At 35.6% G+C, this 24,993-nt stretch overlaps 1 protein-coding gene across 1 annotated transcript in view; it reads left to right on the top strand.

The window, feature by feature from the left end:
* The first annotated feature begins 5,481 nt into the window (after nt 1–5,481).
* LOC138712446 (farnesol dehydrogenase-like) overlaps nt 5,482–24,993 on the top strand; it is a 105,819-nt gene continuing 86,307 nt past the window's right edge. Inside the window, exon 1 of the mRNA XM_069844270.1 lies at nt 5,482–5,619. The gene's annotated coding sequence lies outside the window, so the exon portion shown is untranslated. The remainder of the gene's footprint in view (nt 5,620–24,993) is intronic.

Here is a 24,993-nt window from a genome sequence, read left to right as displayed (position 1 = left end):
TTTTATTTTCAGGAAATAAAACACATTCAATTCTGAATTTAAAATAGTCATGTCAGACGTTCATTACTAATAATAAGAATTACTATGACATAAAAGTAGCAGAAACACACTAAATTATGCATTTAGAATTTAATCGAATAATTTCCACATTTCATGTTCTGGTGTTTTTAAGTTTCTTCCTTTGTAACAAATTATAAATGCATTTTACATTAATTCCAGAATGGCAAAGAAGCTTCAATACGGGACATGGTCACATATATATGCATATATGAATGGCGATCATAGAATAAAATGAATGTGCCCGAATGTACAGTGTGCCTAAGCCTACAATACTAAAACATGCGAAAAACAAAAAGAAAGGCGAGTATTGCTGTTGCTTGATGGACACACCATCCACAGCAAGAACGTAGATCCCCTGATGTATGTGGTACAATTTAGGAACTCAATGGTACAAGTTAGGAAACCAGTTGCCTAATTTGTACTCATTGCAGACATTTAGAAAACTGAACGTAATGACTTTATGTTAACTTGAAGTAAACTTTTCTTTTCAGGAAAATCCCCCCCAACATAGTAGAAATTAAGATGTCGCTATTGAAATGATTCAAACTTTGTCAGTTAAAATTGTCATTAAGTTACAGTTAAAATTAGAAAAAATAAAATGTGTAAAATGGTACAAATTAGGCAACTCTCCCCTATGACGCCAACGAGTTGTTTTAAATTGTACAAAATTAGGTGGTTAAACATCTGAAACGATATTTGGGGACTTTTACAGTGAAATGTTTATACGTTTAACATTCGAAAAATCTGATCAAACTTTTTGTCATCAAAGCACGCCACGAAAGCGATAAGAGCCGCGCTATTCCGCTCAGGCTGGAAATAAGAACAGCAAATACAAAAGCTTAACGAAACATTCATCTTAATATTAATTTAATCAGATAATAGTAGCCAATTCCTACACAAATGGTGGTGATTAATAAATGCGGGGAGAATAAAGGCAGAAATAGTTAATTAACTTAAGATAGTCTAATTCTGGAGTACTTAATTGTAGAAGTGTTTAGTGATTTGGTTATGGCTGTGATATGTTCTTTGTATCGTGTTTGAAATGATCTGACTGTCTGTCCTATGTAGATGTTGTTCCACAAACGCAGACCACATCACAAACGCCAACCACACCTACAGCAACATAAACACAGACATGGAAATTCTACATCTCCAACCGAAAAACCAGAAACTAAACATACTAGAACAATACGAAATATGCGGACACACAAAAACACACCCGCATTAAATCCTCAACACACAACTCAATTTTAGAACACACACACTTTTTGACTCCACATTACACTACACAAACACACCCCTACAGGAAACGCAATCAGAAGGCGCGAAAACCACTCAGTTCTGATGACAGCCCACAGGCAGCAACTAGTCAACAAGGTAACCTAGTTAATTAACACGTGAAAGTATTATATTATATAATTTATATTCTGAAGTAATAAAATTTGTTCAAGCTTTCTAAAGGGTGCGTCAGAAAGAACGGATGGATTTCAAACTATCGATACGCAACGAGGAGAGAGATATAGTGAGGGGGACCACGACTGTTGGGTCAGCCAGAGAATGCAGTTTCAGTTGAGAACATGGTGTTGGTCTGGTGTACAACGTGCTTTCATCGTAGAGACATTTTTGAAAAATGAAAAGTCTGTGATCGCCACTCAGGACTCATTTCGACATCGGATGTCACGCTAGGATTCCAACTCGGAATAAAATTTTGCGGTGGGAGGCTTCATTTCGTATCACAGGTTCAACATTAAAGAAGAAATCACCTGGACGAAATTCTATTGCACTGAGATTGTCCGAGGCTACGGTAAGATCTCGCGCCCTGCGGCTTCTTTCTTTGGGACCATTTGAAGGCGTAAGTTTGTAAACATCGATCACATACACTGGACGAACTGAAGACAGCGATTCGTGAAGAAATCGTGGCAATTGCACCAGCTATGACTGTGAAAGTGATGGCGAACATCAGAAAACGCCTCGATGCCTGTATTGAAAGCCAAGGACATCATATGGATAATGTTGTTTTACATAAATAAACTGCATGTATTGGTGAATACGTTGATAACAATAAATTTTTGATTTCATGAATCTTTACAATTTTCTTGCCATGTGAAATCCATCCGTTCTTTCTGACGCACCCTGTATATCCTACTCTGTGTTAGAGATGGGATAAACTGTTCTTTTTATGAAACAGTTTCGACTGTAACATCAGTGCCACTGTTCTGTTTCAACTTCTCATTTGTTTCAGTAACATGTTTCACAGCCTTTGAATCGTCTTAGATCAGCTGTTCAGTGTATTATGACGACGAAAGTCGGTCATTTTTCGTAGGTTACTGTTAAAGAGTACAGCAATTAACTACAATTAAAAATGAACCGATTTTAGTAAAAATAATGCATATAATTCTAAGAGAGTGAAATAACGATAAGACATTATCCAATAATATTTTTGCGGTATATTAATTAACACCATATCATGGCACCATAAACATATTCTCCATCAATGTGCAGCTAATAATTATTAACAGGGAAAGGATTTATATGTAAATACATATTTACTTATAAAGCTAATATAATTTATATTTTGCATTATCTTTATGTTTCACAATGTGTAGGGTTGAAAAATCCTACTTTTATTTTCCATATTTTTCCATATTTTGGAGTTTAGTACATATTTTCGTTAATTTCCATATATTTTCCATATTTCATATAAAACAGTCCATATTATATTAGGTTTAACAATAAAACAAAACAAAATTCCATTAACTTTTAAAAATACATTTCAACAATAGAGATTTAAACACATGTTCAGTAATCCCTTTAACATCAGAGTTATTTGAAAATTAGCAGTCCTATCAACAATGGGAAAGTAAGTTACAAAACTGTATTAATTTAATTTAAAATTTTTAACAGACTTCAGTTGTGCAGCTCAACAGTTAAATGCCAGTCAGAGTACACATAGGTTCAGTTTTGTAAATCATACTATAAAGACGGTAAATATGCCAAAAGTACGTCATTCAGTCAATTTAAAATCAAAACTAACAAGTTACATTTCAGAATTTAAAGAAGATGGTTTATCAACTGACAATAAAATATTATTTTGTAATTTGTGTCAGTGTGCAGTATCATCTACACAAAAGTTCCTGGTGCAACAACACATTACAACTAGTAAACATCAGGCCAACAAACAACTAAATTCCAAGCAGAGACAATTGTTTTTAACACAACCAACAACATCGAATGTAAGATCTGAGTTTAACATCGACCTGTGCCGTTCTCTCATCTCTGCTGATATTCCTCTCTACAAACTAAAGAATAAGGTCTTCAGGGAATTCCTTGAAAAATATACTCAACATACAATCCCGGATGAGTCAACACTTAGGAAGACGTATGCTCCATCCATCTACGATGAGACAATACAGAAGATAAGAGATGAAATTAAAGATAGTTCAATTTGGGTTTCCATTGATGAGACTCCCGACAAAGAAGGTAGACTTGTTGGTAATGTAGTTATCCGTTTGTTAAGTGAACAATATTCTGAACGAATTCTTTTACATTGTGATGTTCTAGAAAAGTGCAATAACAAAACTATAGTTAAACTGTTCAACGAAGCTATGGGTATCCTGTGGCCAAAGGGTATTATGTACGATAATGTGTTATTCTTTATTAGCGATGCTGCCCCTTATATGGTCAAAGCTGGACAAGCATTATCTGTTGTATATCCTAAATTGACTCATTTTACTTGTGTGGCGCATGCATTTCATCGTGTGGCAGAAGTGGTCAGAGACAATTTCCCTAAAGTAGATTTGTTGATTTCATCAGTGAAAAAAGTATTTCTCAAAGCTCCCAGTAGAGTTAACGTGTTGAAAGAAATGTACCCTGAAATTCCATTGCCACCAAAGCAAATTTTAACTAGATGGGGTACATGGCTAGAAGCAGTTGAATATTATGCCGAACATATAGACTCTATTAACAATGTTCTCCTTGCATTGGACTCTGAAGATGCAGTCTCAATTGATACTGCGAAAACAGTTACCTGTGACATAAGTGTGAAGAATGACTTAGCTCACATTCAGCATACATTTTCATGCATCATAAAAACGCTCAAAAGTCTCCAAAATAGGCACCTTTCACTATCTGAAAGTTTTGAAATTATAAATAGTACTGTGGAACAACTGAATCGTGGTAGAGGTAAAGTTGCAGATGCAGTAAGAGCTAAGGTGGACACTGTACTTTCAAAAAACCCTGGATATGAAGAACTACAAAAGGTTGTTGCTGTGATGAGTGGTGAATCAACAGTGAAGATTAACTTGGACTTATCCCCAGCAGACATTGTGAAATTGAATTATGTACCAGTTACTTCTTGTGACGTCGAACGCTCTTTTAGTCAGTATAAATCTATCCTCAGAGACAATAGAAGAAGATTCACTTTTCAGCACTTGAAAGAAATGTTTGTAACCTATTGTTATGGTAACAGACAATAAAAATTGTGTTTTGTTGAAACTACATTGGAAGATAAGGTACGTCCATTATATTTTTTGTTTAGTTTGATTAAAATGTACCAATATTTAACGTACATAGTCATTTTTTTATAATTTTAAGTCCATATTTAATTCCATATTTTGGTAAAAATCCATATTTAATTCCATATTTTGGTAAAAATAACTACATATATATTTACATATTTCATATATTTTTAGTCCATATAAATCCGTTCCCTGATTATTAATATCGGATTTATTTGGGAATTTGATTCGTACAAACAAATTGCGCTATACTAGGCCTACATACTGTTGCACGAAGGCCGTGTGGAAAATGTTATATATCTACTTTCGACTGGAGGTTGATGATAGCGCTACACGTGGCCTTTGCAAATAACAAAGAGGAAGGGAACTGTTTAGAAATTGTACTGTTTATCTCTTGGAACCATGTTGAACGTTGAAGTGATCAATGGAGTAGTGTAACACTTTTTGGAACAGTTAGAACAGGTTAATTCACCTGTTTCGTACTTAAACAGTTAAAAAAAAAAAAAAACTGTTCCAGCTATTTTTACCCATCTCTACACTGTGTACCTCATACACTTGTGATGGAAAATGTCGCAATGATTTTTCTCGAGTTTCTTACATTTCCCCTTCATAGGCATACACCTCATTCCGTCCCATCTCTATTCCATTCTAATATTCTTAGAATTTCTCAGGTCACTGTTTGGCGACGTGCGAACGAGGCTGGTTTAAGAACACGTGGTGTTGGTTGTGTTGTATGTCACGTGCAGCGAATCTTAGCATTGTCTACTGCTGTGGGTGAAAGTGAACTTATCTGGTGGTTAGCACGTCACAAGAGATAAGCAATGGTTATAGTGCTGGGTCATAATGACTTTTGTCCTTCAATAACACAACACACATTATAGAAGTTACATACAGATAATTGCGTACAAAAATGAGCCTCCACAGTACAATGATTAGGACAGGCTTTGTAAACATGCGATTACGTAAGCTGAAGTCATCCGTCAACAAGACCAGTCGGTTCCTCGCCTTCGTGAGAGCTGCACGCAAGGACGCAGAGAAACAAGTAAGCATCACTTCTCATTTCTATCGCCTCTTCTATTTGTTTAATGTTTAAGAAAAATAATGTATTATATCGGACCTGCTGTTTTTGAATGCTGACAGCGTTATAAGGTAGGATGTTAGTTTACAATAATCCGCTCTCTTTGCATCCTATGGTGTTGTAAAAAAAATATTATCGTAAAAGTGATGTGCTGCTGTTTGATGCTGGCATTGTTGCCATATTATGTAGAAATTATCCCTCGGCATAGGGATTTTTCACATGAAAAGGAACGTAGGGATTTTTTTTTTAAATAATTCTAAAAATGTGGGGATTTTCAGAGTGTATGTATTTTTTTTCCTGCTTATCACTCGTGAACAATTAATAACACAAGCCTGCAAAATTAACGGCCATAAAAACTTTTTTAAAAATTGATGCTACATTTATTGTTTCTTGGAATACCGAATTAAAAACTGAGCTCAGATTTTCTCTATCACGTACCATTTTTCCGCAACATGCATTGGCATTTTTAGGAATGTAAATGCAGCGTCATTGAATTTAATATGGAAAAGTGATCAAGTGAAACACGTCCAGTGACGAATATTAAAGGAATATTTTACAAAAACTGTTAGATTGTCATGTATGCATGTATTTATTCACACTGCAAATGGGTATATACCCGGTGGCAGTGGTAACTAATTACACTCAATAATGACAATTAATAATAAACACAACTAATAAAAACAATACTTAATAATAATAATAATAATAGTAATAATAATAATAAAATAATAATAACAAGGAGCATCCTAAATTAAATTAAGCATGGTCACTTAAAATAACATTTAAAGTAGGCCTATATCTAATTTGTATCTTAACCCTAAGTTCGAACTAAGGCCCACGAGTGTGACAGGTTCATATCTGCACAAGTACCTTTCGGCACTACACTTAACAACTCACATTTAATCAAATGCTTTATACCGCCTTTTTCTCTTCATGGAGTAGTTGCGTTGGTTGCTTCTCCTCTTGTGTCAGGTTCAAGGGATATTCTTTGTGGCCACTGTTTTTGTTCCCAATGACTGTTTCTTGCTCTCCTGTCCAGTCACAGAGGAAATATGGGAACAATACCGAGTCTGCTGAAGAATAACAATACACAACTCTCTCAGATCTCTACAGATCATCCAGTTATGATCTTCATATTTTATTTTTGTAAGAACCAGTTCAAGATTCTGATAAGTGCCAGGCGGCGATCGGGGAATGCTATGGAATGACGACGAAATGGAGAAATGATGATGGAATGATGTAGCTGCCGAATATGGGCAAAAACGGGAGAAAACCGAGAAAAACCCCAACTGCGACCTTGTCCGCCACAAGTGTCACTATGGATCTGACCGGGACTCGAACCCGGGCCGCCTGCGAGACAGGCCGGAGGTCTGACCACTCAGTCACCGCAGAGTTTTTTGGACAAGTTAAAAAAAAATCCCAAAGTGCTTCCAGCTCTCTATGTTAGCTGTTAAACTGAATCCTAGTCATTCGAACACGATCTTATATTCAAACTTTATTTATACTAATGTAGTTCCGAATTGCACGTAATTTAAAGCATTCCCTTTCAGCTACGTACAATCCCGGTTTTACTGTACTTCGTATAACATTAAATAATAACAGTAGTAATCATATAATATCAGCTACACTCTAATTTGTGGTTCTATAAATAAACCAAGGTTATCGGGAAAGCATTTCCGTGCCGTTGCTATAGTGAGACAGCAGTTCTCCGTTTCGTTCTATATACAGTACAGTAGTGCAGTGGTCCCCAACCTTTTTTGATTTACGACACACTTTACTGAACGCCCACGATATCGCGACACACTTATTTGTTTCTATTAATAATACGAGTAATATAATAACAACCAGTGCTTTTCTTCTGGAGAAAAAGATGGTGGAACTCTGTGAAGAATATTTTTTAGTGAACGGGGAGATGATTACTGATCACTGCACGGGAATTATGTCGTTTTTAAGCTCCTTTTCGTCCAGCTAAAACTTTAAAGCTCCAAGCGGCATTCAAAGAAAAATTATATTAAAAAGATGATTATTCACACATACAGCATTTCTGTTGTATGACAAAAAATGCAAGAAAAAGGTGTCTAAACGCCGTTCAAGCGCGTTTTGCTAGGAAAAAAGCACTGATAATTTCTTTGCATTGTCGAACATCGAGTGTTGTAGATAAGTCGATGTTAACACGCAATCGAAAAGTCTTAAAAAAAAAAAAACAAGCAGCAACTTGAGTAGCATTAGAAAAAAACAAAGGTATGTGTCAAAAATCCCAACCTATCTATGCTGGATGTGCGCGATAAAAGATTTTTATTATCGTTTTTGAAAACTCACGTATTTAAATTAATGTAAAGTCTGCGCTGTGATTTTGTACAGAATTTCTCTATACGTGACTTTATGGTTGACAGACCAAGACATAATCATCTTCAAGAGTCAACAGTCTGTTCCTTTGTTTAGATTTACTATTTTCATAGAAAATGCTGATTCGTACAATTATGAAGTTGAAAACGGCAGTTACGAATATATATTTTTTTTTAGTTTATTTGGCACCATCGACTGATTTGACAACAAATTTTCGCATATAAGACACTCGTGATTTTGTTTATATTCATCGCCACGACACGTATTCATCACTATATTTACGAAAGGCAGCAGGTACGTTTTTGTGAGCCTTGAAGGGCATTTTCGCTCACATTATTTGAATTAGCATTGCTGTCATCTAACCTAGAACTTAATTCAGATTGTCTTCTTCGAATTAAAAATTTTTCTATGACTATTACACTCTTACTACGTCATACTACTTTTGACCAATAAAACGGTACGAAAGGACGTATTTCAACCAATCATGGCTGCTTATCGCACAATTTTATCGCGTCCCTAGCTTTTGTTTAATTTTATCGCGTCCCTAGCATTTGTTTAATTTTATCGCGTCCCTAGCATTTGTTTCTTTGCCAACATTTGAAACTGCGCTGGTCTGGACGTCAAAAAAAAATATATATAAAATTACAAACCACTCCAGTCGATGCACAGCAGTTTCAAATATGACTCGCATTGGCATTCAAGAACAAGAATTAATAAAAATCACTGATCACACCTATGCATCTTCTGAAATCCTATTTACAAATAAATGAAGAGCACCATTCGGAAATCCTGAATAGGTTTAATATACCATGTAGGTCTAAATCAACGAGTTCCACTTCTATTACGCACACGTCTAATATAACATCAATTGAACCACCAACCACATTCAAATTTGAAAAATGTACATTCAATAATTATTCCTTTTAAAATTATTCATTCGGAAATCCTGAATAAGTTGAATACACCATGTAGGCCTAAGTCAACGAGTTCCACTTCTATTACGCACACGTCCAATATAACATCAATTGAACCACCAACCACATTCAAATTTGAAAATTGTACATTCAATAATTATTTCTTTTAAAATTATCCATGTTTATTTTTTATGTCATCGTCGTTAATTAAAACTTTTCTAACACTTGTGTACAGTATATTAGTTAGGTTATGTTATAGCTTCTGCTATATGATATTATGGATAGTCATGTATCAGAGATTGTTTAATATTGAGATTTATTGAAAATCATCTGTCAAGTGACGTTGATTACTGGGATCCGGATGATTGAAGTGGAATGCAAATGTTTTAATAAAAACGAAACTGAATCAACAAAGCCTTCTTGACTAATAACCGTCTACAGAGTTCAATGAAGATTCCATAGTTGGCACAACTGCCATCTAGCGTAATGGTGCAATAATACATTTGAAGACAGGTTTATTTTCGTAAGTCAATTAATATTTTATTGCACTGGAGTACTTTGTTACTTATAATAATAATCCGTGACGCTACAGCCCGTGAATGGCCTAGACCGACCAGCCGGCTGCTAGCTTCACGCCCACATGCCGAAGCAGAGGTGGACGATCATCCAACCAGAATGGAGGTATCGTGTGGTTAGCACGATGATCCCCCCAGCCGTTATAGCTGGTATTCGCAACCGGATTTCGCTACCTATCGTAGCTCCCCAAGTGCATCACGATGCTGGGTGGGCACCGGTCCCATACACTGGCCGAAATTTCATGAGAAAATTTCTTCCCCCATGAGGACTCGAACCAGCGCGCATTCCGTAACGCGAGTCCTAGGCGGGATGCCTTAGACCGCGACGCCACGGCGCGGGACACTTTGTTACTTATAATCTTTATATACTTTCTTCTAATCGTGTAATAGTCAATTAAATCCCACTCGAGTTTTGATTTTCTCTAGATAAATCAAAACCTCTAGTGAGATTACTGTTGATAAAATCTAAGTAAAGCACTTTTGATAAAATAGTCACACTATCACCTGCTCACACATAATATACAATATACTGAAACTGACCAATATGTTCTGACGATTCTAAACTCTGTTAATAAGTGGGAAGAGTGAACGAATTACTAAGCGTTGTTGCTGTGTTAACTTTCATTCGAATTATCGCCAGGCAGAAAAATAATTAAACTGAACATTGTTGGAGGTGTTCACGTTTCACTGGTAAAGTCTGTCTCAAAATAAAATGTACTCGTACCATATCAAAGACTTCGTTGTAAATAAAAAAAATGCGTTGTAAAGAGACTTTCTGGATGGCATAAAATTTATTATTTTTATTTTGTGTCGCGATACACCTGTGGAGAACTCCTGCAGTAGTGTATACTTTTGTAGTCAAGGTCACTTTTTTTCGCTACACACACTATTACGATACACTTTCATTCTCCTGCACTGTATGCACACACAAAGTGTTACATAACGGTAAGGTCATAATCCACAAACAAGGTACTATGTAATAATAATAATAATAATAATAATAATAATAATAATAATAATAATAATCTCCACAATCCTTTCCATCTTCTTCTCATAATACAGGGCATATCAAAAGTCCGGTAACACTTTCAATATTTTATTACACAAAAACTACTATTGATAGCACTTTCAAACACACGTCAGTTTAAAGTCAAACTCTCAAAGTTCGTTTTACACCTTACTGAGATTCAATGTGTGAACCACGAGTGACTCGGCAGATGTCCAAACGATAATCAAACTCTTCCCATACCCTCTTCTACATATCCTCTGTGACTGTGGCGGCAGCTTTTCGAATTCTGGTTTTTAGTTCCTCTAAATCACGTGGCAAAGGCGGTACAAACACACGGTCCTTTAGAAACCCCCATATAAAAAAAGTCACATGCAGTCATATCGGGTGACCTTGGTGGCCATGTCATGAAACATCTGTCCCTTACTCCAGCACGACCTATCCAACATTCACTTTTGCTGCGTGTTGTAGCTGGCAAGAAAACTCGTAGTAGACGACGATGACTTATTCAGCCGCTTAATTTTCAGCGACGAAGCGACATTCCATACGAGTGGGAAAATTAACAAGGACAACTGTCGTGTTTGGGGTACACAGAAACCTCACAGAATCATTGAACATGAGCGTGATTCACCAAAGGTGAATGTTTTCTGCGCGGTGTCACAACGAAAACTGTACGGACCTTTCTTCTTCATTGAGGCTACTGTGACTGGACATTCATATCTAGACATGTTGGAGCAATGGTTGGTGCCTCAACTTATACAAGATCTCGATGACGATTTCATCTTTCAGCATGATGGGGCTCCGCCACATTTCCACAATACAGTTCGTGCTTACCTGAATATGGAGATGTCTGATCGTTGGATAGGACGTGCTGGAGTACGGGACAGATGTTTCATGACATGACCACCAACGTCACCCGATATGACTGCATGTGACTTTTTTCTATGGGGTAACTAAAGGACCGTGTGTTTGTACTGCCTTTGCCACGTGATTTAGAGGAACTAAAAACCAGAATTCGAAAAGCTGCCGCCACGGTCACAGAAAATATGTTGAAAAGGGTATGGGAAGAGTTTGATTATCGTTTGGACATCTGCCGAGTCACTCGTGGTTCACACATTGAATCTCTGTAAGGTGTAAAACGAACTTTGAGAGTTTGACTTTAAACTGACGTGTGTTTGAAAGTACTATCATTAGTAGTTTTTGTGTAATAAAATATTAAAAGTGTTACCGGACTTTTGATATGCCCTGTGTAATGCTCTCCAATATATAGGCTATCAAATATGTTCAAGTCTATTACACCTCCATCTACTTCAAAATAACTGTCTATAATAAATGCATAAGATTTTCTGATGATATGGCGTTGTTAGCGGAAGAGGAAATTATACTAAAGGATATTATGCTACTGGAGCTAAATGACAGCTGTGAGCAATATGTGATGAAGATAAATACAAACAAGACGAAGAGCATGGTCATAGGACGAAAAATACAGAAGGTAAACTTGCGAATTCTAAATGACGCAGTAGAGCAAGTGGACAGCTTTAAATATTTGGAGTGTACTATAACCAGTAACATGAGCTGCAGCCAGGAAGTCAAAAGGAGGATAGCAATGGCCAAGGAAACTTTTAATACAAAAAGCAGCATCTTCTGCGGATCTCTGGAAAAATAACTAAGGAAGATACTATTAAAGTGATTTGTATGGAGTGTGGTATTGTATGGGGCAGAAACATGGACATTACGACGAAACGAATAGAAAGATTTGAAATATAGATCTGGAGAAGAATGGAACGTGTGAAATGGACAGACAATAAGAAATGAAGCTGTGTTGGAAAGAGTGGGTGAAGAAAGAATGATGCTGAAACTGATCAGGAAGAGGAAAAGGAATTTGTTGGGTTACTGGCTGAGAAGAAACTGCCTAATGAGAACATTTAATCAATTCGCAACTTGTTTTATTTTATAAAAAATGCAATTATAAGTAATTCTAATCTTTTTCCATACAATTTCTACCTTATCTACATCTCCACAACTTTTGAAATATATTGAGAAGGTCATCAATTCAAGGTCCGAACTCCGAAAAATAGATTCTAGATCTAGAAATGCTAATTCGTGAAAAAAAAAATAGGAACAAAATGACAATTTCTTTTGCATTCCTTTAAATGCTACTAAATAAAAATTTAAGCAGTTCAAGGGAAACTCATTTACCTAGAATCGTAATAAACTTAATATGTGTTCTTTTCCAATGACTACGTATTTTCTACTTTTATCCCTATTACACTTTCTTGAAATCTTTCCCATTTCTCTGCATTTCTCCTATTTTCAAAATTTATATTCAAAATTTCCCACAAAATGGGAAAATTCCCACGGGTTGGCAAACACATTTCACAACTAAAGTTTGACAGTGCTTTATATGTAGCCCGTAAACTTTTGTAGAGTGTTACACAGAATGGCAATTACCAATAAAATTATGTATCTCCTTAGATACTGTATTTATTAGAAATTACAGTTTAGAGTCTCAAGAGACTCGCCCCATCACTGCCGAATCAGATATGAACTTTTTATTTTGTACCTGTTCGTTACTTCAGCTTTTTCTCTTATTTTTTTAAACCCTAGCCAGTTATCTTTACATCAAATAATTGAGTTGTTTATCTCTACCAGAATATAAAAGAAAGGCTTGAAAACTTCCAAATGTTTTCGTTGGTATATTTAAAATCGTAATATACTTAGTAATTTTAATAAGGTATGACACATTGATAGTGTTATCGCAGCTTGCGACTAAATGCACGCAATTCCTGGAATGAAATATTCGATAATATTTATAGTTCGTCCAATGACAAATTCAAGGTGCGATGGGGGGGGATTTCCCCTCCCCATGTTGGAACGTTATCCCCCTCTCATAAATTCATATTAAAATGTCTGTCAGGGGATAACTTCTATTCTCCCCCCCCTCACAAAATGTAATTGTTTTAATACACGTATACTTTATATAGTACAGTATAAAGTAAGCAAAGAAATAGTAATATACGTTACAAGAGCGGTATGTTGACGTTTTCATGGTCGAGGAAAAGATTAAAAAAGCGAAACGTAGTTGAGCTTTTTTAATTTCCGAGAACATGAAAACAAACATACCGCTCGTGTATCGTACATTATTTTGTGCGAAGATCGTTTATTACATACCTGAAAGACGAATTTCTAATTAGTTGCAATGAAATCTCCATCTTGATTTCTGTTTAATGACGGCAAACTTCGGAACACCAAAATATCTTTCTTCAACATTGTTGCTATAAAATGTTTTCTGTGTTTACTATACTCCAGCAGGCCGTGGTATACGTCTGTCTTTTTTTCCCCCAGTCTATAAATGCGAACTTAAAACAAACGGTAAGGTTATGTAATGATTTATTTTTCATTTTAAAATTTTAACAATATTATTTATATAACATATTGCAGTAATAACATCCGCATCTGGAATCTTGTTGATTTTTTCACGGCTTCCTTAATGTAACTTGTATCAGGAATGCAATAAGTTTCGTGGAGTAGTAGACTTTACTTCATTTTTGCACATATTTAAAAACAATAATTAACATTGCAATTTAGGTGAAATTGCAGTGGTAAGTTTCCAATTTATAATTATTACTATGTTAAACGTCTCTAAATATAATATGTTAAAAGCCTAAAGCAGTAAAATGAATGTCGCGCTTAAGCGGTAAGAAGAGGGAAATTGTTATGTGTGTTACATTGGGAATACTGAATGTGGTATTTCACACTTACCGTGTATTGGTTCTGTGCGGAAAACAAGCAAATACGCACGATCTCGCACAAATAATATTGATGTATTATCATCACCGGCAAGCTGACAACAATCAATAACTTAGGAATTACAAGTGTTATCTTAAGCCTGCTCTTGGATATAATTTGCTGAGTTGCTGCTGAATATAATCTATAGATATCGCCAAGTAAAACCAAAGTAATGGCGTTCCATGGGAAGAATATAGTAAGAGCCAAAATAGTAGTGAATAATCTTTTAATAGAACACGTAACTGATTTTAACTATTTAGTGGTCTTCCTAGGAAATGATAGGACAAACGATATTAACAGAAAATTAAATCTGTTCCAACATATTTGTGGTACAATTAAGAGAACACTAGGAAGGAAAAACAGAAGAGAAACTTTACTAAAGTTCTGTAACGTTTTAGCTTTACCTGTATTGATGTATGGCTCGGAATGCTGGACCCTTAATAAAAGCATGATAAGAAGAGTGGAAGGAGCAGAAATGAGATGTCTTCGATATGTAGCAGGATATACTCTTGTAGACAAGAAAAGGAATGAAGATATCCGCAAAGAACTGCAAATAGTCAGAATAGTAACAAAAATAGAAGAATATAGAAATAAATGGTTTGAACACGTCAGCACAATGAATGAAGAAAGGCTGCCCCGTATGATCCTAAATTATAAGCCTCAAGGTCACAGAAGTCGAGGACGACCAACCAAAAGATGGAGTGATCAACTATACTTTGGAGCCGGAACAGACCATTAATGATCTAATCCATGATGATGATGATGATGATGATGCAAGACAAGCAACTCAGTGCGACCAAGCGTTGAGCCGTATCGAATGAGGATAATAATAATTTTATGTGTGGTAATCTCTGTCTATTTTTTTTTATTTTATTGGGTTATTTTACGACGCTGTATCAACATCTAGGTTATTTAGCGTCTGAATGAAATGAAGGTGATAATGCCAGTGAAATGAGTCCGGGGTCCAGCACCGAAAGTTACCCAGCATTTGCTCGCATTGGGTTGAGGGAAAACCCCGGAAAAAACCTCAACCAGGTAACTTGCCCCAACCGGGATTCGAACCCGGGCCACCTGGTTTCGCGGCTAGACGCGCTGACCGTTACTCCACAGGTGTGGACATCTCTGTCTAGGACTCTATCTCCCCTTCATCAGAAATATTAATTCGCACCATGCGACAAATTGTTTGTTGTCCATAACTTCTAGTTATGTCTAGTCTAGTACCAACATCTATTGACTTATTAATGATAACCTTTCCATTTCCTTTTAAAGTGTACTACGATTGCCACGTGTCTTGACCAAATAGCACTACCATGTGCTGATTTCATAATCTAGACCAAATAATTTAGGCGAAAATAATTTCAAACGAAAGTGTGTTAAACATCCCATTATCGCTACAATGTAGATATACTGTAAAGGAATACAGATTTACACCTTGCTATTCTTACAGCTGCATAAGTAAGGACGGGAATGACTACAATTTTATAAACCTGGTTTGAACATCTATCCTTAAATATTTATTCGTTCATATTACATCAGTGCAGTGGGCAGAAGTTATAGCTGCTTTATTAGCTAGTTGTCTGACCTCATTCCCACTTTTCTAACATTTCCCAACTCCGCTCCAAGTATTTAAACGACATAATACTTGTTCCATAATTTCACCGAAGTGAGTTATGACTGAATTTTAAAACTTATACAATTTTAACGTTATCATTATGACATTGTTATCACATGGTTATGCACAGAAAAAAGCTCAAAAATAAGAAACTCAGGAAACAGTGAGGGAGGCAGGTAACGGTTATTTAAATAATACAGTACAATATGCATACCATCTTAAAACCCTTAAGGGGCTAGGTACAGCTTAAGCAGTAAAATTGTGGAAATATTCAATATTTTTTTCCTCCATTACTGTATCTTGTACAATAATGAAAATTGGTATGTGTAAATCACTGTCCTTCTGCTATATGAAAAAAATATTTTTACGATTTAAAAAATATATTTACCCCCCCCCCCCAAAAATTCAAAATAGCGCCAGTTCACTCTGCAGTGATGAAGCGTTTCCCTCATAACTCATAAAATTGTTAACTTTATCATGCTCTCTCTCTTTTATTTTATTGCTGAAACTCATGTTCAGAATATCGTGCTTTTTCAACTACATTCCTTAATAAATAATATACTTACTTACTTACAAATGGTTTTTAAGAAACCCGAAGGTTCATTGCCGCCCTCACATAAGCCCGCCATCGGTCCCTATCCTGTGCAAGATTAATCCAGTCTCTATCATCATATCCCACCTCCCACAATTCCGAGGCTTATTATAGGGATTCGTAACAAGCTGTTTTTTACGGTGATGGGTTGTTAGCCCTTCGCCCAACCCCCAAGCTGGAGGACCATCCCTTATCGGCTGTCCACGACTGCTTATTCAATATATTCGCAGCTACCCTCCATATCTGGAGGCCGTCTCCTCTATCCGCAACCTAATAAAATAATATATATTTGTTATTTTGTGTCAGAAGAAAATATTGATATTTGACCATTTTTTTAAATGAATTTATTTTTTATCAGACAATCTATCAAAGGAAAGCGAAGTGATTTTGCATCTTATTGTAGATATGACATGCATAAATACACACAAAAAATTTCATCACAAAATGTTGGATAGCTTTGAATTATGAGGGAAACGCTTCATTACTGCACAATGCACTGCCACCATTTTTAATTCTGAAAAAAAAAAATAAATAAATAAATAATTTTTCTTAAATCGTACAATTTTTTTTTCATATAGCAGAAGGACAATGATTTACACATACTAATTTTCATTATTGTACAAAACAAAGTAATGAAGGCCAAAATATTGAATATTTCCAAAATTTTACTGCTGTAAGCTGTACCTAACCCCTTAAACAGTCGCGCCTAATTTTGTAACATTAAAAGACGCCCGAGGTGTTGCTGACACCCCAAATATAAATGAGTTCTTATGGGATTTTTTTAGTGAACAATTAAAATATCGCTCTTTTTTATATTTATACAACTATATGAAATACTTTAATACCGTCCACACCTATGGAGTAACGGTTAGCGCGTCTGGCCGCGAAACCAGGTGGCCCGGGTTCGATTCCCAATATGAGCAAATGCTGGGTAACTTTCGGTGCTGAACCCCAGAGTCATTTCACCGGCATTATCACCTTCATCTCATTCAGACGCTAAATAACCTAAGATGCTGATAAAGCGTCGTAAAATAACCTAAAAAAAGATACTTTAATACTTATCACAACGTTATACTGTGTATCCCATATAAAACATGTACGCATCACCGTCTCACTGCAGGCGCAGACTACTGCGCTCCGTTCATAAATAGATGTTGGCCTCACTGCCTCCATATTTGGCTACACTGTACACCAGGGGTTCTCAACCTTTTTAAGACAGTGAGCACCACCCACATGTAATACTAAATGAGCGAGTACCGTCAAGTCGAACAGGTTTAATATACATACAATTAATATAAAAATCCCAACAGTCTGATTAATAACTCCACTAATTTTTATATTAAATTAACTCCAAACAGTCCACTTCTCCTTACTGATCTGTTATTACTACTCTAAGATCGTGCACTCCACTCCAGCATTCTATTCTTCCTAACATAATTTATCTATAGTTACGGTCTTCCTACATCCCATCTTACTCTTCTTACTTCAGACTTTTACATTTTATATCATAAGAAAATGAAGGAACAAACTGTACGAAATATTTTCTCTTACTTCTTTTTAGCGAAAATTTCTCAGTTAGTTTACACAGCTAAAATTCTCAACATAAATATTATTTGTCAGTAAAACATGATCATTAGGTATATGCGTAGTTTTTTGTTTTGTTATACGAATATTAATTACGCAATTTCTAACATACATGTGGAATCGTACGTGAACATTAATTAATTAATTTATTTATTTATATATTTATTTATTTATTTTTAATGTATTAATTTATTGTTTAATTTGTAATGTATTAATTAATTAATTTATTTATTATTTATTTATTTATTTATTTTGGAGGAGCAAAATTTCTTTAGCTAAACGATAATTATTATATTTAAGAAAAATCATAATAATTTTATTCAATTGTTTACTTTTTATGTCTTATTTTACGACGCTTTATCAACTGCTGTGGTTATTTAGCGTCTGAATGAAATGAAGATGATAAGGCCGGTGAACTGAGTCCAGGATCCAGCGCCGAAAGTTAATCATCATTTGTTTTTAATGGGTTGAGGGAAAACCCCCGAAAAAATCTCAACCAGGTAACTTGTCCCAACCAGGATTTGAACCTGAGCCCGCTCTTTTACAGTCAGGTAGGCTAACAGTTACTCCATAGCGGTGGACTTGTTTACTTATTACTAATTTAATTATTTATTTAGTTATTTTTATAACGACGCCCATTTTGGTCTATAAACATTTGCATGTCTGCCTACTATTTTTGGCGATTATTAATAAGAATCCTGTTCTGTGGTTGGGGCACTCATTAGGTCGAAATCTATTCGCCCCTTATGTTAACGGAGGACATGAGTATGAAAGTAGTTAGATTGGACGAAGATGAATGTGATAGTGACGGCGAAATGTGCTCGACATCTTTTGATGAAATTCTTATTCACACACAAATGTTATACGTATTTCCTTAATGCTTGCAATATTCTTTTTTTTCTTATTTTATCTCCAAGTTCTTATTTTGTGCGAGGTTTTTTCTTTTATACAGAATTATTTAGAGTTTTATGGCATGAATAACAATTTTATGAGAAGATGTCAAGAATATGTGAATGTAGAGGGACACAACTTTGAATAGCGCCTATAACACGTATTAGTAGGCTAATCATTATAAAACAAAAAATATAATATTTTATTAATTAAGATTGCATGATAATGACGCAATCTACGCCAGTCATGCAAGTATATCTGATGTGCGTCTTTCGACTTGGGAGCCAAGCGGAACGCTCTGTATTTGGGCTATTCCATATGAAATCGATCAGTAAAAAAAACTCGCATTTTTAATACTCTATTTTTTTCCCTATTTATACAAGGTGCTGAGGAGAGTGCATTTTCAAAAATATACTATCGAAAGTCAAACGGTTTTCGTACTATTGAGAGACAAATTTAGCGTATTTTATAAAAACAAGCCTCTTTCAGCGCTCAGAACTCTGGAACCATTTACTGTAGAACATTGAACGGGAGCTCATTTTGAAGCTGACATTTGGTAGGTTATGTTAAGAAGTAATCCTTATTTTTATTGTATACAGAGAGACAGATAATCTGATTTTACTTACTTTTAGGCTTTTAGCCAATTTGTAAATATGTAAAAAATATTGAGAAAAAACCTTGCATTATTAAGAGGGACTTCTGCATTGTTTGCATAGTGGCTCGGCAATAAGTTTCAAGGGTATTAAATAAATTATTTTCACACGCCTAGACTTGAAAGGCGCAGTACCGCCCGCACTGGCCGAGAGCTGAAGATAACCGAGGGTTGGGCGTCATTTTACTCCTTTTTTATGAAAACTTGTGATAAAGCTAGCCTAGCTATGCGCTACTAGACGAAACAGCACGTGTTTGTCTCCTGGCCTTGCTTGTCTCGGCTAGCTCCCGCCTCACAGTCAGCTGATTACTTCACGCGCGTACTATTTATTTTCTTTATTTGATATTTTCAATACTTTTTTATCAACGGTACACCAGTAAAAAAATATGTGTTAGTTGTATTTTCAATGCGGAATCTAACCATATATTTTAAAAATATTTATTCGTGGTCAAAGGCGTCTTAATGAAGAAAAATCTAAATTTCTCCATTTCCATAAAAAGTAAGAAAAACTGTTTACATGTCAATATAAACTTTAATTTCTCAGCATCAAAATAAACCATGATTTTGTTCATTGGGTGAAAGGGTTTCGGAGCCACAACAGTTTAAAGTTGCTAATTTTATGAAAATACGATAAATTTAAATATTTTTAATTTAAATACATACTATGAAGTTCTGATGCCTCAAACTTTGCACAAAGCACTGTATCACAGTTCTCTACGTACAAAAAAAGTTTCATTGTATTAAACAATTGCAAGGTCAATTTTCTCTATATTTCGGTCGATTTGAGATGGAATAGCCCATTTGTTCACACATACTGTTTTATTTCGCCTGTAACACCAAAGTACGCGTAAGTGGTTACTATGATTCCATATTGAAAAACGTTAGATTCGCCAAACGTGTACTGACCAAGTTTATATCCTGCACACTAATAAAACTTGTGGAATTGTCCTTTCAATTGATATTGTTTTCGTATGTGCAGCTTCAACTATGATAGAAAAAAATTATATCCATATAATATATAAAAACCATTTACGAACGTTCCCCTAAAACATACAACTACGTTTGTTTTAGTGGTAATATTCAATAGGTATTACACAAATTTAACCACCCAGTATCTACAAACAATTCGTTTGTGTATGTTTCCGTTTTAATTTATTTGCAGATACAGAGGGAGTGAAATTTTAATTGTGGAAATGGATATCACACAAAATACGATTGAAAACTATCAACGTGCGAGATACAGTACATTTGTATCTATGGAGTCATTAATACCAAAACAATATTAACGATTTTAAACGCAACGAATCCACACATACAATTATTAATAATATCGATTTAAATCTTTAAGACTCTCACATCTCCAAACCAATTCACGAAGTGTTTTCTGTGTAACTACGTAGTCTATAGTCAATGTCTGTTATGATTTATTTCTAAGTAAATAATAATGAATATGTGACTAGTTGCAGGAAATGGGACCTAAAGTCGGATTTTTCATGTTTTTGTTTTTTGTGGTTTTAAAAAGAGGATGAAATACTGAGCATTAAAAAAAATCCATGGTTCTAGGTGCTTTAATTTTTTATATGTTACTTATTGAATATTGATATTACATTATGCACGTTTCGAGAAAAACGCAAATGAAAGTTTTCATTTGTTTTCTTAGCAACTAAAAGAAAAATTTAGGTATTTAAGAAGCACTGTGTAAAACTACGTCCTAGTTTAGTATGTAACAAAAAGCCTACAGATATCGCAAGCTGTCAAAACATAGAAATGTAGTGTTTGCACCGCAAATTCGTTATTTTGTTCTCCTGTAAAATTTTCTTTCACGACTTTAGGTCCCTTTTCGCCCAACGGGTCACATATTACTTTATATCCACAAGGAACAAATAACACATATCTGATATTCATTATGCATTAAAAATGTAATGAACCTTAGAAAGGATAGTAACTTTAAAATTGCATTTTATTTCAAAATACGGGATGTTCGGAAAATCACTGTGCGATAACAGTTATAGGTTTGTACGGGCCAAAAATCTTAAGCTCGGCCCGGTACGAGCTGAACAGACTCGAATCCGACACGAAACCCGAGATTAGTTTATATTTATCACCCAAGTCCAAACTTAAACATGAAGACTAGCAGATAAAGCAGAGGCCAGAGGTCACAGGGATCAGGAACAGCTGTAAGAGAAATCACTGAGGAAGAGCGGAAGTTACAGAGGCCACAGGGATCAGGAACAGCTGCAAGAGAAATGAACGGTAGAGGGGGAAGGAGAGGGGGTCTAGGAGACGGGTAAAATACATTTGCTTGCTCAGTGTGATCGAAGAGATCGTTGTACTTACAGTAAATTATTATTATTATTATTATTATTATGTTACGGTATATTTATTTTATTAATATTATGCTGTGTTCTACTAGAACATATTCATGAATATTCTTATAAAATCTTTGAAACGTAATTTTTTTCACAGCCATCCAATTTTTAACACATTTTAACGTGTGTATAATTGTGTATAATAAAAAATTCTTGTGTCATTATTACACTTACACAATTATATACACAACAGTTATTTGTATATGATAGCTAAGACACTTAACATAACAGGAAAATCCATGGAAACAATCAAATTTAATGAAATATATGTCATTTATTTTAAAGTTAAAGGGGAGGTTCAAACCCGGTAACACCCCCCCTTCCGTACGCCCCTGTAACAGACCTATAGCTCTTCTACTTGAAAGACTTTATGTATCGCATTCCATCAGTAGTTTACGGTCAGATACGAATTGTAATAATTGGAGTTGTGATTGTTCTGTATTGTACAGTACACTGACGAAGAAAAATGTAATTTATTTATATTTGATATTTTGTGAATGCATACACTTTCACCTACCATATTCAATGGAATATACTGAAAATAAATATACCAAATGTTTTTATAACTGTAGGTCTACGTAGGCTACAACTGATGCAGGTAGCTAGCGTGTAGCTACGGGGCAGCGAGAGAGCACTAGGGAACTCAGCTGCTTAGAAAAGTTGCGCGGACAGTACGAGGCCAGACAGTTCAGTGACCAGTTTCCCACGCACATTTGGCGCAGTTATTGCGTCTTGTATAGCTCGCGCAAGAAACGATTACCGGAAAGCAATGGTGGCGTTACTGTTTGTTTTGACGTGTGTATGTAGACACGCCGAGAGAGCGAGACTTGCGGGCCGATGGAAGTACTGCCTCTTCCAAGGAGGACAGATGGTGACATCGCTGTGGAAATAAAGAACGTAGCAAGAGAACAATCCGAAGGAAATTAAATGCGCAGCATATGTTTACGAATTAAAAAAAAATGATAACCTGCGAGGGGAACCCTCCGTCACTACATAGACCAGGGGCGGCTTTCGAAGAGGGGCTGTGGAGCTGCAGCACCCCCAGACATTTGTGGTCTTGTCTCGTTTTATGTTGTGAAATACATTTATTATACAGTCTCTATTTAGCTGCTCGAATTTTTTTTTTAAATTTCGCTCTCATTGACATGCACGCAATCGTTAGTGAATTCACTTCCTCCTTTGGTGCTGCCAGAGCGAAATCAGAGACAAGGACTATAGGGTGAAGCCACTTCCTCCCCTGGAGCTGCCAGTCTCGTCTCGGATGCTTTACGCGTTAGTTTTACCCCTCCTCCCTGCTGCCCCTTGCCGTGAATCCAGAGTTTCCAGGCGCTGCAAAATTTGCAGCAGTTTGTCAGTAGCGCGCAGTTTTAAATATATTTTCTTTAATGTTGTGAGTATAACAAGTGCAACAATATTCAATTCTGTACAATATTTACAGTCTATTCAGTTCAGTACTTTAACAATTCAGGAGAAATGTGAAATTAAGTGCCCATTAGTTGAATCTCTTAATGAAAAGAGCCGCTAAACAAAATACAAAGGCTCGCATATTTTTTGCTAATTTATCCAGTATTCCTGCTTCATTATCTCGATCTCCACACAGTATATATTAGATTAATGTGTTTCAAAGACAATTCCATCAGCTGGGGCAACAAGATGGATTTAAAATAAGAACAGTAAATGTTGTTCATGAGAAGAAGGAGCCATTGCTAGAATGTTTTCAAACCATAATGGAATCTGAAACATCTAACATCACAATAAATGAGGCAAGCGTCCTGTTGCGTACTCTTGTAGATTCTGAATTCAATTTCTGGCTCAGTTATTTTTTTCATTTATTGATGTATCATGTATATATATTATACAACCAACTACAACATCGCCAGTTAGATATTTCTAAGGTTCAAATCTGCATAAAAAAATTTAATTATAGTTTATTTAACGACACTCGCAATAGCAGGGGTTATATCAGCGTCGCCGGTGTGCCGGAATTTTGTCTGCAGGATTCTTTTAAATGCCAGTAAATCTACTAACATGAGCCTGTCTCATTTAAACACAACTTACAAGATAAGGCGCATGGAACTAATCTTTAAATAAAGTAAGTTGCTTGGTTTATTTTTGTATGCAGCCCCCCTTAATTCAATACCCACGAGCCGCCACTGACATAGACTATTATAATAAAATAAACTCACTTGAAACAAGACACGTATTCACATGCAGTGGAATTGAATAAAACAGTAATGTAACTATCACAACGCTAGAGTGATTCTATCGATATCGTTTCTCTTCCGAATGCACTTTTTTAATATCATTCAAGCTATCTCGTGACCTTTCCTATAGCCCGTTCTTCCTTATCGCATTGTTTCTTTCGCATTCCTGCAGTCTGTATTCCCTGCTTGCGAGACCCCGTTTCCCATGGACAGTCCCTGAATTTTTCTTTTGTGCCGCAACAAGTTTCAACCCCAGAATGTCCCCAAATTTAATAATTTGTCCCCAGATATCCCCATATGTTCAGTATTAATTATTATAATTTTATGAAAATTCTGTCGAATATCTCAGTTCCTGGGATATTCATTCACAATATAAGATATCCGTAGGATCTGTATTGCTAAGATATCTTCCAGAAACACAAAAATTTGGGGAGACAGTTCATTATTTTTCATTCCAAAGTAAATGGACTTCACCCGGATAAAATAATATATATTGTTAAATTTCTTGCTTGATAAACATGACTTCAGAGAAAATATTAAAGTGGAGTGAAGAGCTGATCTTGCTCAAAATGGAGTGAATTTTTTTTAATTGTCTCTGAGAAAATTATTTTTTATGCATAACTCCAGAACTTGATTGAAATATCTCCATGTCTTCCTGGAAGTAATGCTTCAGTGAAGAGAATGTTTTCTTAATTGAACAAGATGTGAAGATCCCAAAAAATCCAGAATGAGTTTAGAAACTGCTCGAGCCATGCTTCCTATCTAAGCAACTTCAACATGATCTATCAGGAATTTGTTGCAAAC

The sequence above is a fragment of the Periplaneta americana genome, chromosome 13, assembly GCF_040183065.1.
Source record: "Periplaneta americana isolate PAMFEO1 chromosome 13, P.americana_PAMFEO1_priV1, whole genome shotgun sequence".
NCBI classification, from domain to species: Eukaryota; Metazoa; Arthropoda; class Insecta; order Blattodea; family Blattidae; genus Periplaneta; species Periplaneta americana.
The sequence above is the reverse complement of the archived record's forward strand: the minus strand, read 5'-3'. Positions and strand labels throughout refer to the sequence as shown.